The sequence below is a fragment of the Hypanus sabinus genome, chromosome 1 (genome assembly GCF_030144855.1).
Source record: "Hypanus sabinus isolate sHypSab1 chromosome 1, sHypSab1.hap1, whole genome shotgun sequence".
NCBI classification, from domain to species: domain Eukaryota; kingdom Metazoa; phylum Chordata; class Chondrichthyes; order Myliobatiformes; family Dasyatidae; genus Hypanus; species Hypanus sabinus.
The window spans coordinates 188,882,748-188,900,274 of NC_082706.1; the positions used below are offsets into that span (position 1 = coordinate 188,882,748).

General features: G+C 40.9%; 1 protein-coding gene across 2 annotated transcripts in view; it reads right to left on the bottom strand.

Annotated features, from left to right (window-relative positions):
• The window catches only part of LOC132401500 (uncharacterized), an 85,270-nt gene extending 71,807 nt beyond the window's left edge, over positions 1 to 13,463 (bottom strand). Inside the window, exons 1-2 of one of the 2 annotated variants that reach the window (XM_059983530.1) lie at positions 13,396 to 13,463; positions 13,077 to 13,137 (exon numbers count right to left, since the gene is read on the bottom strand). The gene's annotated coding sequence lies outside the window, so the exon portion shown is untranslated. Of the gene's footprint in view, positions 1 to 13,076; positions 13,138 to 13,375 lie in introns of both variants that reach the window. The other variant, XM_059983534.1, reaches the window with a different exon arrangement.
• Positions 13,464 to 17,527: the final 4,064 nt, after the last annotated feature.

Genomic DNA, 17,527 nt, shown 5'->3' on the forward strand with positions numbered 1-17,527 from the left:
TAATGCAAAAACTCATTTAAGTTGTGGATATTGAGATGTTTGATTTGTCCCAAGTACTTGCACAGGTATTTTTAAATCACACATACACAAAGCTTCATAGCTTTCTCAGTTTTAGTGAATGTCTTATTGTTGTCATGGTTGTCCTGCCAAGGGAAACTAAATAGCTTAAGCCTGTATTCCTTGTTTATTTTATTATTAAGGAATGAGGTATGCCCTTATTGAAACTTATAAGGCATAGTGAATTTTGGAATGTTTTTAAGAGTTCGATAGTCTTGAACAAGAAGTCACAACTATAAGATAAGCGGCCTATCACTTAAAACGGAGGCATGTAGGACTTTTTTCTCCCAGAGTGCAGTGAACCTCTGGAATTTTTTACCTTGGCAGATGATGGAAACTGGATCGTAAGTATATAAAGTAGAGCTGGATAAATATTTGATAGATTAATAAATAGAGGGACATTGGGAAATAGCACAGAAGAGGAGCTAAGGTCAGCTGATATCAGACAGAATTATATTAACTGGCAGGATAGGATTGAGTGCCAAATAGCCTACTTCTTCACCTATATTCTTGCATTACTGTCTTGTGAAGGTGGGAGGGGGGATTTAGTGGGAAAGCTCACAGTTCTAAATTAAGATGTTCTCATTCCTTCACAACATCACAGTTGGGAGCTTTTGTAGGATTTTCCATTTAGGGGTATTGGTGTTTCCATACTGGGTGGTGATGCAACCAGTCAATATACTCTCCACAATACATCTATAAAAATTTATCAAAGTTTTAGATGTCATGCCAATTCTTCATAATTTCAAGGGAAGTAGAGGCGCTGCCATGCTATCTTCACAATTGAACTTAGGAGTGGTCCCAGGACAGGTTATCGGAAATAACACAGAGGAACTTAATGTTGCTGATCCCCCGATGAAGATTGGCTCATGGACCTCCAGTTCCCCCTCATAAAGTCAATAATCACCTTCTCGGTTTTGCTGACATTGAGTACGAGGTTGTTGTTGTGCAACCACTCAGCCAGACTTTCAATCTCCCTTCCATCTGCTGATTCATCATCACCAGCTTTGATTTGGCCAACCACACTGGTGTCATCAGTAAACATAAATATGGCATTCAGCCGCACAGTCATAAGTGTAAAGAATGTTCAGGCAACTTGAGCAGGGTCAAAATAAAATCCCTGAAAGAGGATTTTCAAGTGTTACGAACGTATCACAGCTCTGAGGGGCCGAAGTGTGCGGGGTAGCCCCCTCCTTTGTGAGAATCGCAAGATCACTATTGAGACAGTTCAGGAGACCCAGGAAATGAGAGAAAGACATACAGAATCCACAAAGAGTTGGAATGTGTCCTGGCCTCCTAAAGACAGACCCATTGATACCGGCTATTGTCTCTTGGAGACGGACATGTGTATTGCATCCTGTACAACATTGAAGCCCCCAGGCAATGAACTGAGGGGGAGGTTGGTGGAGGGATTGCATCATCTCAACCTGATTGACATCTGAGACCCTATGAGTCAGGATAAAAGAGGGTCTGTGGGAACAGCCCCTCAGACGCACCAGAAGAAACGCTAGCGATCCTGTAATAGCGGAAGCCGGTGGGAAGGCCACGTGCATCCGTTTCCATTTGCCCCGGAATCGGTGTGCCTTTACCACGGAAGAACGGTTTTTAGCTAACAACGGGGAAATCAACTCCCAACGACTCTCGAAGGATTGACATCTTAAAAGGAATGGGCAAGTTTTAACCCGTCTTTCTCTCCAACCAAAACGCTGCAGCTTGAATGAACTAAAGTGACTTTTATATTTCCATCGGACAATACATTATCCCCTAGACAATGATAGAGCTATTTCTTATTGATTATTATTATACTCGCGCTTTTAGATTTAGTATTGACGACGTATATTATCTGTATGTTTGCATTGATATTATTTTTGTGTATTTTTATCAATAAATACTGTTAAAAATAGTACCATCAGACTTCAACGGACCTCTCTATCTTTGCTGGTAAGTGACCCAGTTACGGGGTACGTAACACAAGAACTCAAGAAAAGGATCAGGAATACACCACGTGACCCCCTCAGGCCTGTCCCACCATGCAGTGTGTTCATGGCTGAACTGCCAGTTCCAGAGCTCCGAATTTCCCAATCTTTCAAAAATACAGACCCACTACTTTAAACAACCACAGTGATCGAGCCACCACAACCCTCTGGCACAGAGAATTCCAGAAAGTCATTATCAACTGCAATAAAAAATTTTAAACTCGATTTTAAATTATCTTTCCCTTATCTTGGATGATGACCATTATTTGCGATTTTGCTAGTATACTTTGTACTTTTACTGTCAACAATCTAAAGAGGTTGTTGACACAATGTCCTTCTTAACTGATTAGATAATTATGAACAAATGCTTTTGGAATTATCACTTCTGCAATTTAAAAAGCACCAATCTGACAGATACTACTCCTGGAACTGATGCTAGCAAGAGTTACAAAATTATTTTGCAGAAGTTACCATAAGCCCATAAGATACAGGAGCAGAATAAAGCCATTTGGCCCATTGAGTCTGCTCTACCATTTCATCATGGCTGATCCAATTTTCCTCTTAGCCTCAGTCTCCTGCCTTCTCCTCGTATCCCTTCCTGCCGTGACCAATCAAGAATCAATCAACCACTGCTTTAAATATGCATACTTAAAGCACAGTTACCTGTGGCAAAACACAGATTCACCACTCTCTGGCTAAAATTATAAAAGGTTGCCCCTCTATTCTGAGGCTGTGTCCTCTGATCTTAGACTTTTCCAACATAGGAAACATCCTCTCCACATCTGCTGCATCAAGGCCTTTCACCATTCAATAGGTTTCAATGAGATCACTGCTCATTCTGCTGAATCCTAGTAAATACAGGCCCAGAGCCAACAAACACTCTTCATATGACAAGCCATTCGATCCTGGAATCATTTTCATGAACCTCCTTTGCACCCTCTCCAGTTTCAGCACATCCTTTCTAAGATAAGGGGCCCCAAACTACTCACCATACTCCAAGTGAAGACTCACCAGTGCTTTATAAAGTCTCAAAATTACATCCTTTTATGTTCTAGTCCTCCTGAAGTGAATGCTAACGTCACATTTACCTTCCTCACCAACATGCAAATTAACCTTCAGGGAATCCTGCACAAGGACACCCATAAGACATTGGTATAGGAGCAAAATTAGGCCATTCAGCCCATTAAGTCTGCTCAGCCATTCCATCATAGCTGATCACAGATCCTACTCAACATCATACACCTGCCTTCTTGCCATATCCTTTGATGTCCTGAGCGGTCAGGAAACAATCAGCTTCCACCTTCGCTACTCTCTGGCTAAAATATTTCCTTCTTACCTCTATTCTAAAAGGTCACCCCCTCAATTTTGAGGCTGTGCCCTCTAGTTCTGGACACCTCTAACATAGGAAACATCCTTTCCACATTCACCCTACCTAGTCCTTTCAACATTTGGTAGGTTTCAATGAGATTCTGCCACCTTTTCTAAATTCCACTGAATACAGGCCCAAAGCTGCCAAATGTTCCTCATATGGTAATCCCTTCCTTCCCGGAATTATCCTTGTGAACCTCCTCTGGACTCTCTCCAATGACAAATCATCCTTTCTAAGATATGGGGTCCAAAACTGTTGACAGTACTCCAAGTGCGGCCTGACTAGTGTGTTATAAAGGCTCAGCATTTATAGGGATTAAAGGGACCCAAGTCCCTTTGCACTTCAGTTTTTTGTATTTTCTCTCCATTTAGAAAATAGTTAACCCTTTCATTTATTCTGCCAAAGTGGAAAGTATATTTAGTGAAAAAGAATTCCATCTTTTTAGACCTAATTTTTATTTCTACAGATAAAGCTGGTAAACTGCAATTGTCAATTTTCTTTTCTTAACTTACAAAGTACAAACATGCTCTGTCCCAGGAACGAAAGGGTTAACGCACAAGAAGCATTTGATGGCTCTGGACCCTGTACTTGCTAGAATTTAGAAGTGGGGGGGGGGGTCCCATTGAAATCTACTGAATATTGAAAGGCTTCGATAGAGTGAACATGAAGAGATCAAGTCACTGGGTGTATTTAAAGCAGAATATAATAGGTTCTTGATTAGTAACGGTATCAAAGGTTACAGGAGAAGGCAAGAGAATAGAGTTGAGAGGGATAATAAATCAGCTGTGATGCAATGGCAGAACAGACTCAATGGGACGAATGGCCTAATTCTGCCCCTGTGACTTATGGTGTTATGTAGCACTCTACCACACCTGAAGGTTCCCTGCTCAGTTTTCAACGTATACTGATTTGAATGATCCCAGGTGTGGGTTTATACATAAAAATACAAGGAAGCTTCAATGCTGAAATTCTCTGTCCTTGCCTACAAAGATTAACAATTAATCTCCACGTCAGAAAATATTATATTTTAATACTTAAATGTTCTAGTTCCATTTTCTTTTATCATCTTTATGTCCATCTAGCTACCTAATCTATTATTGAATGTCACCTTAGTTTTTTACTCCAGTCACTGACAATGAAATTGAATGTCAACTCTTTTGCTTATCATTCTCCAAAAGATGCCATAGAATCTGTCATGCATCTGGCCCTGACACACTTAGAAAAGAAGGACACTTATATCAGTACGCTGTTTCTAGATTTCAGTTCCGCATTCAACATTATTGTTCCACAGACCTTGGTGAACAAACTTTTTATCCTTGGTCTAAAAACACCACTGTGCAATTGGGAGTTGGACTTCCTTACCAACAGACCTCAGATAGACAGGATGTACAACTGCTCCTCCCTTCCCATCATTCTCAACTCCCAGGGCTGTGTGCAGAGCCCACTGCTGTACATTCTGCTCACAAATGGCTGCATGGCCAACACCCGACTAATTACATTGTCAAGTTTGCCAATGACACGACATGGTGGGGCTCATCACCAACAATGATGAGATGGCCTACAGAGTGGAGGTGGTAGAGCTTGGGGCCCGATGCCAGGCAAATAACCTCTTCCTCAATGTCAACAAGACAATGAAGATGGTTATCAACTTTAGGAGAACTCACACCACTCACACCCCTCTTTACATTGGCGGCACAGCAGTGGAAACTGCACAACAGTTTCAAACACCTGGGGTTGCACATCTTGCACAACCTCTCATGGTCCCAGAACACATCCCATACAATCAGGAAAGTTCACCAATGCATCTACTTTCTCAGGAGGCTGAAGAGAGCTAGAGTCTGCACATCTATAGTCATGTCATTCTACAGATGCGCAGTAGAGACCATCTTAACATGCTGCATCATTGCATAATACAGAAACTGCACTATGGCAGACAGGAGGGCTATTCAATGGGTAGTCAAAACTACCCAATGCACCGGCACCAGCCTACCTGCCATCAAGGACATGTGTACAGAAAGGTGCTGGAAAAGAGCCAGTAGCATCATGAATGATCCCACCCACCCTGTTCGTGGACTTTTTGTCCCCCTCCCATCAGGGAGGAGAGTATGGAGCATCCACGCCATGACCACTAGACTCAAAAAGAGTTACTTTACACAAGAAGTAAAGCTTTGGCCCACTAACCCACACCTCCACACCCCTCATCAGCACTACTTTATCATTTCTGGTCAGCCACCTACTGTACTGTGCATATATAAGCTTTCTTATTACTTATTGTGGTTTATTTGTGCTGCATTGGATCAAATGTAACATTTATTTCATTCTCCTTTACACTTGTGTACTGGAAATGACATGAAACAACCTTGAATGTTATTTCCTATACTACATCTTAAATATCTAAAACCTTGTTCCTGTAGCTCTCACTCTGGACCATCCAGCTATTGAAAACACCAAGTATTTTATATTAAATTCTATTACTACACAATTGCATTCCTTTACTAATACTAAGCAGCTAACTAATAGATCAGTTATGTCCCAAGTAAATCAACTATTTTCTTCCGATAGATTGAAAGGCAATATTTTAAAAGTACTGCAAATTACAGCATGTTTCTTAAGCTCTTACTTAAGTGTATTTCAGTAATAGTTCAGTAATATTGTAAATATATTGTTTGATTAAGCATTCTCTGTTCACCCGATTCATTTTAAATTATATGTAAGAAGTATGCCTTATATGTCATTATGCCACCTTATGTCAGCAGCATACTAAAGAAAAAAATAGGCGAATATCCCGGCTCCTGTGTTTTCCTTTCAATTAGTTTCTGGAGTAACAAAACATAACAGTCAAGAAAGTTTTAAAATGAACCTGAGACAGCACCTACCTATTGAAGTACAACAAATTTTTCTTTGGAAGGTGAGAGGTGTTTGAGTAAAAAAAAGGCCAGAAATGTTTGAAGTTAGTAAACAATGAGTGCGGCTATGGGTTCGAAAACAATGAGTACCAGGTGATAATAATAATACACTTTTTAAAATGACAGAAATGGCTGGCTCCATCTGAAAGGCAGATGTATTTGATTGCACAACTGGATGATTTATACTGATTGAATTAAGAATTATTTTGAAGCAAAGGAAATAACCCTTGAAAAATGACTGCCAGTATTGCTGAGTGCAGTGGGTGGAAAAGCATATTTAAAACAAGTTTAACTGCCCCAATGAAACCAGCCAAAATTACCTTTGCTGATATTGTGAAAGTAATGCAGGAACACTTAGAAGTGAAATCATTGCTGAATGCAGAATGCTTTAGCATGCATAAGCGGAATCAAAAAGAAGGGGTGTCCATTTCAGTTTATGTGGCTGAATTATAGACAATAGACAATAGGTGCAGAAGTAGACCATTCAGCCCTTCGAGCCTGCACCGTCATTTTGAGATCATGGCTGATCATCTACTATCAATACTCGGTTCCTGCCTTGTCCCCATATCCCTTGATTCCCCTATCCATAAGATAGCTATCTAGCTCCATTTTGAAAGCATCCAGAGAGTTGGCCTCCGCTGCCTTCAGAGGCAGTGCATTCCAGACCCCCACAACTCTCTGGGAGAAGAAGTTTTTCCTTAACTCTGTCCTAATTGACTAACCCCTTATTCTCAAACCATGCCCTCTGGTACTGGACTCTCCCAGCATCTGGAACATATTTCCTGCCTCTATCTTGTCCAATCCCTTAATAATCTTATATGTTTCAATCAGATCCCCTCTCAATCTCCTTAATTCCAGCGTGTACAAGCCCAGTCTCTCTAACTTCTCTGCGTAAGACAGTCCAGACATCTCAGGAGTTAACTTTGTGAATCTACGCTGCACTTCCTCTACAGCCAGGATGTCCTTCCTTAACCCTGGAGGCCAAAACTGTACACAATACTCCAGTAGTCTCACCAGGGCTCTGTACAAATGCAAGAGGATTTCCTTGCTCTTGTACTCAATTCCCTTTGTAATAAAGGCCAACATTCCATTAGCCTTCTTCACTGCCTGCTGCACTTGCTCATTCACCTTCAGTGACTGATGAACAAGGACTCCTAGATCTCTTTGTATTTCTCCCTTACCTAACTTTACACCGTTCAGATAATAATCTGCCTTCCTGTTCTTACTCCCAAAGTGGATAACCTCACATTTATTCACATTAAACATCATCTGCCAAGTATCGGCCCACTCACCCAGCCTATCCAAGTCACCCTGAATTCTCCTAACATCCTTATCACATGTCACGCTGCCACCCAGCTTAGTATCATCAGCAAATTTGCTGATGTTATTTTCAATGCCTTCATCTAATTGAATCGAAGAGATTGCCTGAGAATTTTCAGTTTAATGTTGGCTTAATGATGCACTGAGAGTGTGTTTAGAATTTAAAAACTGAAGCACAACTTACGTTTAAAAGTGTAGTTGAAATAGCAATGGAATGTATCAACAGAAACCGCAGACAGAGATCCAACTGAGTTGCAGTCAGGAATGAAAGTAAGTGTGAACAAACTTGCAATATCTAAACAGAAACATGCTCGGTTGAACAAATTGTGTTACCGTTGTGGCAGGGACAAAAAATGCAACCAAGTAGGACACATGCAAAGAGCATGCTGGGCTGCACAGGGAAGAGAAAAAGCTATAAGGTTAAGCTGCAGTTTCAAAAAGAGCACTTATTTGCATGCTGTTGATGAAAATTTTGATAATGGTGAGAGTGACACAAGACTGTATAGCCTTGAGATTTACTATGTGAAAACTAAAAAGAGGCAAGCAATATAGCTTACACCAGAAGTGAACGGAAAATTAATTAAAATGGAATTGGACACTAGTTAGGCTGATTCAGTCATTTCACAAATGAGTTTGAATGGCATTTCAAAGATACTGAACTGAAGCCTAAAGATATTCAACTTAATAACTTATACTGGAGAAAATGAAACTCCTGTGGGAATGACATTCGTAACAGTGAAATTAAAAAACCAACAAGCCACTCTGGGCTTGTATGTGGTAAAAACAGGAGAGCCAGCTTTGTGGGGTCATGATTGGTTGAGACAAATACAATTTAATCGAAGATCCATCCACCATTTGCTTGCCACATCACCTGCAAGAGTCAACTAAAAGCAAATTAAGAAAGGTACTGGATGATGCCATTGCAGTGTTCAAGGATGGCACTGATTCACACATATCAAAGGTAAATTACTGTCACATGAAAGTGTCGCACCCAAGTTTTACAAAGCCTATCAGATTCCTTATCCCATCTGTAATAAAGTAGCCAATGAGCTAGATCTCATGGAGGCTGAAGGAATTCTTTCCAAGATTGAGTAGATCCCATGGACAATGCCAGTGGTTCCAGTAGAAAGACGGAAGGGTCTATCAGGATCTGGGGTGATTTTAAGGTCACCATCAACCCAGTACTGAAAGCTGATCAATACCCTCTGCCCAGTTTGGAGGATATCTTTCTAAACCTTTCTGGAGGAAAACACTTTGGCAAAGTCGATTTAGCTGAGGCCTACCTACAGATAGAGATGGAAGAAGAGTCTAAAGCATTTCTCAGCATAAACACTCACAAAGGGCTTTATTACCATAATAGGCTTATTTTTAGAGTAGCACCTGCATCTGAACTTGAGCAGATAGGTATGGCACTGATGCTGCAAGGCTGCCCAGGCACTCAGTGTTGCCTGGATGACATCATTACCAGTAATGATGAGGATGACAAGGGGCATCTCCAAAATCTTACAACTGTGTTTAAAAAATTGGAAGATTATGGGCTCAGAGCACAACGCGACAAGTGTGAACGTTTTAAACCAAGCTTCATTTACTGAAGTCACACCATTGATATACACGGATTACACAAGTGTGCTGAGAAAATTCAAGCAGTGATGGATGCCCCAAGGCCAAAAGACTTGTAAGAGTTAAGATCTGCTTTAGAATTTGTCAATTACTATTTCAGGTTCCTCCTCAAAGGGGACCACAACCTTGTTGTAGGGTTTGGAGGCTTGCATGTCTCAATGACCCATAGAGCTATGCTGACTGGAGTCATGGCCTTGTGCTTTGGCTCGGGGACAAACAGGGCAAAGGGCAGAGGCCAGACTAAGCGTGATCCACCGGTCCTCCAGGTTCAGGGGCTGACCTCAGGGCTAACAAATCCTGACTGGTCAAAAAAATTGTTACAGAAACAGCAAAGAAGACTCCTTCTATATCTGTGTGTGATGGTACGGCCAAGGACAGGCAAAGATGGAGGACCTTCGTTGCTGCCCTAAACACAAGCAGTAGGAAATGAGCAGTAATTAAGTAAGTAATAACAGGTCGCTGCCAAACTTGGCTACTGTGCTCCATCCTCTGATCTCATTACCACAGATCAGGAAGAAATTGCAATGGACAAAGCAGTGTGAGGTGGCTTTCCAAAAGGAAATGGTGATATCAGACACTGTATGCACATATTATGATCTATATCATCCAGTGAAGCTTGCCTGTGATGCCCTGCCTTAAGCTATAGGTGCAGTCATGTCACATGTTATGAGTTATGGAAGTTTACATCCTATAGCATATACATCACGTTCACTTACCACTGCAGAGGAAAATTTTACACAGGTTGACAGAGTGGCCTTCTGTCTGGTTTTGGGATTAAAACATTTCAACCAGTACCAGTATAGCAGAGAGTTTACCCTCATTACCAATCATCAACCATCAGTATCCATTTTCAATCCACAGAAGGGTGTTTCACTAACAGCAGCAGCACAAATGCAGGGATACAATTTCAAGTGGACAATTAATCATAGAAATGCTGATACATTGTTCCATTTGCCCTTGGAAAAAGAAACACCTGAACAATTTACAAAAAAGAACACTGCTCTTGATGTATTTTCCCTATCACAAATCAGAAGTTTTCTTATTACAGCAGAGATGATCCAAAGGGAAAGCAGAAAAGACCCCACACTGTCTCAGGTCTGTATGGGCACACGAACTGGCTGGAATGTGCAGCAAAAGTTCCAGTTCCCTCATTTTTACCAGCGCTGGGATGAACTTGCCTTTGATGGGGGTTGCCTTATATGGGGATTGAGAGTTGCTGAGAGCCAAAGTGTTGGAAGAGCTACAAGCCAGCCGTCTAGGCATGGTCAAAATGAATGCCTTGGCTCAAAGCTTTGTGAGATAGATCAGCAGATTGAGTAGCTTGCAAACACTGTTCAGAATGCCAACACGTCAGGGAAACGCCAAGAGCAGCACCTCTCCATCCCTGGGAATGGCCTGCAGTCTCCTGGCAGAGGATTCATGTGAATTTTGCTGAGCCATTCATGAGCACAAATTTCTTGGTCATAGTGGCCAGAAGTGTTCCCAGTAGTCTCCACTACAGCCCCACACACTACTGATGTGCAAGGAGCCTCTTGTCAAGGACTGGTGTTCCAGAACACTTAGTCAGTGACAATGAACAACAGTCTGCTGTGGATCAGTTTCAGTCATTCCTGAAAATGAACGGAATATGACAGAAAAGTTGGGGGTGCTGTGGATAGTGTGGAGGGCTGTTAGAGGCTACAGCAGGACATTGATAGGATGCAAAACTTGGCTGAGAAGTGGCAGATGGAGTTCAACCCACATAAGTATGAGGTGGTTCAAATTGGTAGGTCAAATATGATGGCAGAATATAGTATTAATGCTAAGACTCTTGGCAGTGTGGAGGATCAGAGGGATCTTGGGGTCTGAGTCCATAGGACGCTCAAAACAGCTGTGTAGGTTGACTCTGTGGTTAAGAAGGCATATAGTGTATTGGCCTTCATCAATTGTGGAATTGAATTAGGAGTCGAGAGGTAATGTTGCAGCTATACAGGACCCTGGTCAGACCCCTCTTGGAGTACTGTGCTCAATTCTGGTCACCTCACTACAGGAAAGATGTGGAAAGCATTGAGAGGGTGCAGAGAGGAATTACAAGGATGTTGTCTGGATTGGGGAGCATGCCTTATGAGAATAAGTTGAGTGAACTCAACCTTTTCTCCTTGGAGCGACGGAGGATGAGAAGTGACCTGATAGAGGTGTATAAGATGATGAGAGGCATTGATCATGTGAATAGTCAGAGGTTTTTTTTCCCATGGCTGAAATGGTTGCCACAAGAGGACACAGGTTTAAGGTGCTGGGGAGTAGGTACAGAGGGAGATGTCAGGGTGATGTTTTTTTACGCAGAGAGTGGTGAGTACGTGGAATGGGCTGCCAGCAACGGTGGTGGAGGCAGATATGATAGGGTCTTTTAAGAGACTTTTGGATAGGTACATGGAGCTTAGTGAAATAGAGGGCTATGGGTAAGCCTAGTAATTTCTAAGGTAGGGACACGTTTGGCACAATATAAGGGGCTGTATTGTGCAGTAGATTTTCTGTGTTTCTATATTACATCTGCACCATACCACCCAGTTGCAAATGGCTTGGAGAATGGTTTGACCAGAGTCTAAAGAACACAGTGCAAGCAATATCAGCAGAACACACTACAGTGACACAGAATCAGATGCTCACCAATTTCTTCTTTGCATATTACAATAGAGCTGTTCCTGGGCCATCTCTTGGATCTCCTCAAACTCAATCTCACAAGGAGTATGCAGGAAAAACAGCTGAGACAAATTGGGCTCCTCAAACAAGGTGGTTCACACTTTCACTCCTGGACAAGCAGTCATGGCAAGTGACTACAGAGATGATCAAAAGTGGGAAATGGAACACTACCCTATACAGTGGAGACTGTGTCTAATGTCATCTGAAGATGACACATCGATCAGTCGAGGGGGGCAGAGGCAATTGTTAGAGAAGAAGAGTATCTAAAGCAGTCAGAACCTCCTCCAGTAGTCCCAGAGTCAACTCATACAACCATCACAGAGGACACCCCAAAATCTGAGATTGTTTCACCACCTCTCTTGATAATGTCTCACTTAACAGAGTGATCCCTTTTTTATGAAACACTTTATCTCACAACAGTAAGAAATCCTCCACAGTGATTAAATCTTTAGGCCTGAATGGGACAATGTAAAATTTATTATGCTGTTGATGTCTATATAGTAGCTGTATTATATAGAAAAGTGATAAAAAATATACATATATGAAAGAGAAGGGGGGAGAGGGGATACATTCAATATTCACTTGGAGTTTATCAGTAAGCAATGTGGCGTGCAGTGCATTTAATATTTCAGTAATATTTGAGTAATATTGTAAATATTAAGCATTTTTGTTTACATAATTGTGTTAGATGCAAAAAGTACATGAATGACATATGTCATTATGCCAGCACAACATATGTGTGTGCACTTTACCAAAGAAAAACTAAGTAAAAATCTCAGCTCATGTTTTTCTTTAATTACAAAAGTTAACAGTTAACCTTTGTTCTTTATAGCCCCTGCCTCATGAGAAATCTAAAATTTTTCTTTTGGGTTGGCCAAGAGAAAAAAGATTGCTTTCCAGTTTCTTCCCTTTGAAATATATATCTTCAAACTATTAATAACATTGGACTCAATTGACATGCTTAACACAAAAATGTTGCCGATATTTCCACTTTGAGTTCAAATCTGTCGAAGTACAAAGTGAGAGGATGACCAGAAAAACAAGATGTAGTCCATTCAGGAGTGATTACATACGGTTAACATATCATGAAAATGTTCTAATTATTGTGCAACACACACACACACAAAGTGCTTGCACTAATTCTTGTACCTGAAATTAAGCGGCAAATTGCTCTTCTTCAACAATTTCCCACTGGAATTTCGCATTTTTTCTAGAAAGAAAATATAAATGAACAACCTTTTAAGGCAATAGGATTCAATAGTTAATCGATACGCTTCGTCGAGCAAGAATTGACTCACTATCAAGACTAAAACTCGACTAAATAAAACACGAGACTAAAACTCGTGGTCTTCTGAAGGAAGCGCCTGTGAACACCTTACAGGTCTTAATGCAGCCTCTAACATTTCAGTCAAAGTAAAACTTTTCCAGAAATACGTCTTGTTACTGACAATTTCTGGATGACGCTCACCAGACATTTCACTTGGATTGCTTCCTCTGCGGCCACACCGTACAAGGTTTGTGCTGTCAACAGCAGACAGGGTTACCACAGCAACAGCTCCCAACTTCCTGGAGACGACCCCACTTGCCGGAACTGGCTCCTGGGCGGCGCCTTACGTCGGTGCAGCTCGGCTCGCAGAAAGGTTAAAGATTGTAGGATGATAATCGTTGCGATCCATGCACACAAAGATTGTAATTTCCAGTTGATGAGTGTGGCGATCAGGCCAACGCATTTAACCAGAGACAGAAGAAATTCTGCAGATGCTGGAATCTTGAGTAACACACAAAAATTGCTGGAGAAACTCAGCAAGTCAGACAGCATTATCGAGGGAACTGGCTTCTATCCCCTCTCCAGTCTTGATCGAAATATTGACTCTTTCTTTCCCTCTGTCGATGCTGCCTGACTTGTTAAGACTCTGCATCATCAGAATCAGGTTTTTAATCACTGCATATGTTCTGAAATTTGTTAGTGATTTTTTTTTGTGTGTGTTATACATTTAACTATTTCAGTCGTTGGCTGGCACATTTATCAGCAACCAAGCTGCTCAGACTTTTTTCAGAACTTATTATTTGAAATAGTGGGAAATGATGTGCAGTTAGGATACACTGCACTGACTGGTCTTACTATAATATGCTGTGACTATTAGTGAAAGCATATATTTAGGACCAAATCATTAGTCAATTCAACAAACAATGCCACACAACCACAGCATTTTTAAAATGGAATAATACAAGATTAGCATGATCCTTCCACAAGGAAAATATAATATTGTAAAGCCTTCTATAAAGTAAAACAAGCAGGCCACCAAATGCAAGCCCAAAATGGCATTGTAGTCAGTAGCATCATTTGTGATACTTGGGCTCGCCTGTTGATGAAATTTTCCACCTTATACAGGTCTTTGGTGTGTTAAAGCTGATATTGAGATGTAGGCCAGCAATGTTAAGTGATGTGAAGAGTTTCAGTATCCACACTATTGTAAATGGGAATGAATGCTTGTTTATTTATTGATATACAGCACTGATTCGGCCCTTTGAGATGTGCCACCCAGCAATCCCAATTTAACCCTAGTCTAATTATGGGACAATTTTCAATGACCAATTATTCTACCAACCGGTACATCTTTGGACTGGGGGAGAAAACCGGAGCACTCTAGGGAAATGTGTGAGGTTATGGGGAGAACGTACAAACTCCTTACAGGCAGCAGCAGGAATTGAACCCAGGTCACCAGTACTATAAAGCATTGTGCTAATCACTATGCTACCATGCTGCCCTTTATAAGTGGTGTTTCTTTCCCAGAACAGTGTGCTCCTGCCTCCTACCAAATCTTGCTGTGACAGTATGTCTGTCTAATAAGTGGTTCATGAAACTTGAATGGTAATATCTTACTGAAACACAAAAATACTTCTGGGGCTTGACAGGAACAGAATCTCAAAATAAGGTGTCAGCCATTCTGGACTAGGATTTCTCTTCACCCAGAATGTAATAAATCTTTGGAATTTTCTGCTTAAAATGACTGGTGGCTCACTCATTTAGAATGTTGAAAACAATGAACAGTAGATTTTGTATATTAAAGGAAATGAAGGATATGGGAGAAAAATGGCAAGGTGCCATAATTTTATTTAATACTGAAGCAGGGATGAGGTTAAGATGCCCTACTTCTCTTCCTGTTTCTTATATTTTTATCCTGGTGAAATAGCACTTAGCTCATACTTATTTGTATCTGATTTATTACGGTGGAAGGAAATCAATCCACTCGATCATTCTTCATTAATATGACATTAACAATCTCTTTACTTCCTTAGGAGTTTGCAAAGATTTGGTATGACATCTAAAACTCAGTCAAACATCTATAGATGTGCAGCAGAGAGTATATTGCCTATTGTGGAAATACAAATGCCCTTGAAGAGAAAATCCTACAAAAAGTAGTGGATATGGCCCAGTCTGTCATGGATAAAGCCCTCCATACCATTGAGCATTGTTACAGGAAAGAAGCATTCATCATCAGGGACACCCACCACCCAGGTCATGTTTTCTTTTCACTGCTGCCATCGAGAAGAAGGTACAGGAGCTTCAGGACTCACAACACCAGGGTCAGGACTAGTTATTACCCCTCAACCATCAGGCTCTTGAATCAGAGGGGATAACCACACAGCTTCAATTGCCCCTTCATTGAAATGTTTCCACATTCTATGGACTCACTGTCAAGGACTCCTCAACTCAAGTTCTCAGTTTTTATATTTATTATTATTTCTTTCTATCATTTTGTATTTGCACAGTTTGTGGCTTTTGCACACTGGATGAACACTCAAGTTGTGGGATTTCATTGATTCCATTATGGTTATTGTGTTATTATAGGTGTATTGAGTATGCCCGCAAGAGAATGAATCTCAAGATTGTATATTGTATGTACTTTGATACATATAACATAAAAAGAAGCTGTCCCAACACTGACTCCCGTGGAACACTACTAGTCACCAGCAACCACCCAAAAAAGGCTTCCTTTATTCCCACATTTTGCCCGTGCCAATCAGCCAATCCTCGATCCATGTCATTATCCTTCCTGCAACACCATGGGCTCCTGTTAAGCAGCCTCATGTGTGGCACCTTGTCAAAGGCCTTCTGAAAATCCAAATACACAACATGCACTGACTCTCCTTTGTTTATCCTGCTGTTATTTCCTCAAAGAATTCCAACAGATATGTCAGCAAGACTTTCCCATAAGGAAATCATGCTGACTTTGGCCTATTTTATCATGTGCCTCCAAGTACCCTGAAACCTCATCCTCAACAAACGACTCCAAAATCCCAACCACTGAAGTTATGCTAAGTCTTAATATTTCCTTTCTTTTGCCTCCCTCCCGTCTTGAAGAGTGGTGTGATGTTTGCAATTTTCCTGTCCTCCAGAACCATTCTAGAATCTAGTGTTTCTTGAAAGATCATAACTAATGCATCCACAATCTCTTTAGCTACCCCTTTCCCTGGGATGTAGTCTCTCTGGCCCAGGTGACTTATCTACCTTCAGGCCTTTCAGTTTCCCAAGCATCTTCTCTCTAGTAATAGCAACTGCACACCGACACTTCTGCTCCCTGACACTCTTCCACAGAGAAGACTGATGCAAAATACATTTTCAGTTCATCTGCATTTTCTTGTCCCTAATACTATCTCTCCAGCATCATTTTCCAGTGGTCCAATATTTAATCTTACCTCTCTTTTATTCTTTATATATCTGAAAATACTTCTGATATCCTCTTTGATATTATTGGCTAACTTAACTTTATATTTCATCTCTTCCCTCATTTTTATGAATTTTTAGTTTCTTTCTGTTGGCTTCTAAAAGCTTCCTAATCCTCTAACTTTCCACAATTTTTTGCCATATTATATGTCCTCCCTTTTGCTTTTATGTTGTCTTTCACTTCCCTTGTCAGCCATGGTTGTGCCATTCTGCCTAGAATACTCCTTTCTTCTTTTGGATGTATTTATCCTGTGACTTCTAAATTGCACCCTGAATCTCTAACAATTGCTGTTCTGCCATCATCCCTTCCAGTGTCTCCTTCCATTCAACTCTCTCATGCCTCTATAATTCCCTTTACTCCACCATATTACTAATACATTTGACTTTAGCTTCTCTCTCTCTCAAATTGTAGGGTGAATTCTATCATAGTATTATCACTGCTTCCTAAGTGTTCCTTCACTTTAATCTCCCTAATAAATCCGGTTCATTACATAACATCCAATCTAGAATAGCCTTTCAACTACAAGCTGCTCTAATAAAAACATTTCATAGGCATTCTTCAAATTCTCTCTCTTGGGATCCAGCAACAATCTGATTTGCCAATCTATCTAAATATTGAAACGCTTGCATTTTCTTAAAGCTACTGACAAGGATTCTACAGTTTTCCTATCCTATACCCACAAAAGCCCTACCTGCCAATCTCTAAATGCACTACAAGATCATCTACCCTTATTCTGTGTATGGCATGCATTCAAATATAACACTTTCAGACCTGTAGTTATCACCCATTTCAATTTTGTCCCATGTTAGGCTTCAGCTCATCCCACTGACTGTGATTTTGCCTGTCCTTCCCCTCAGTCTCAATCCACAC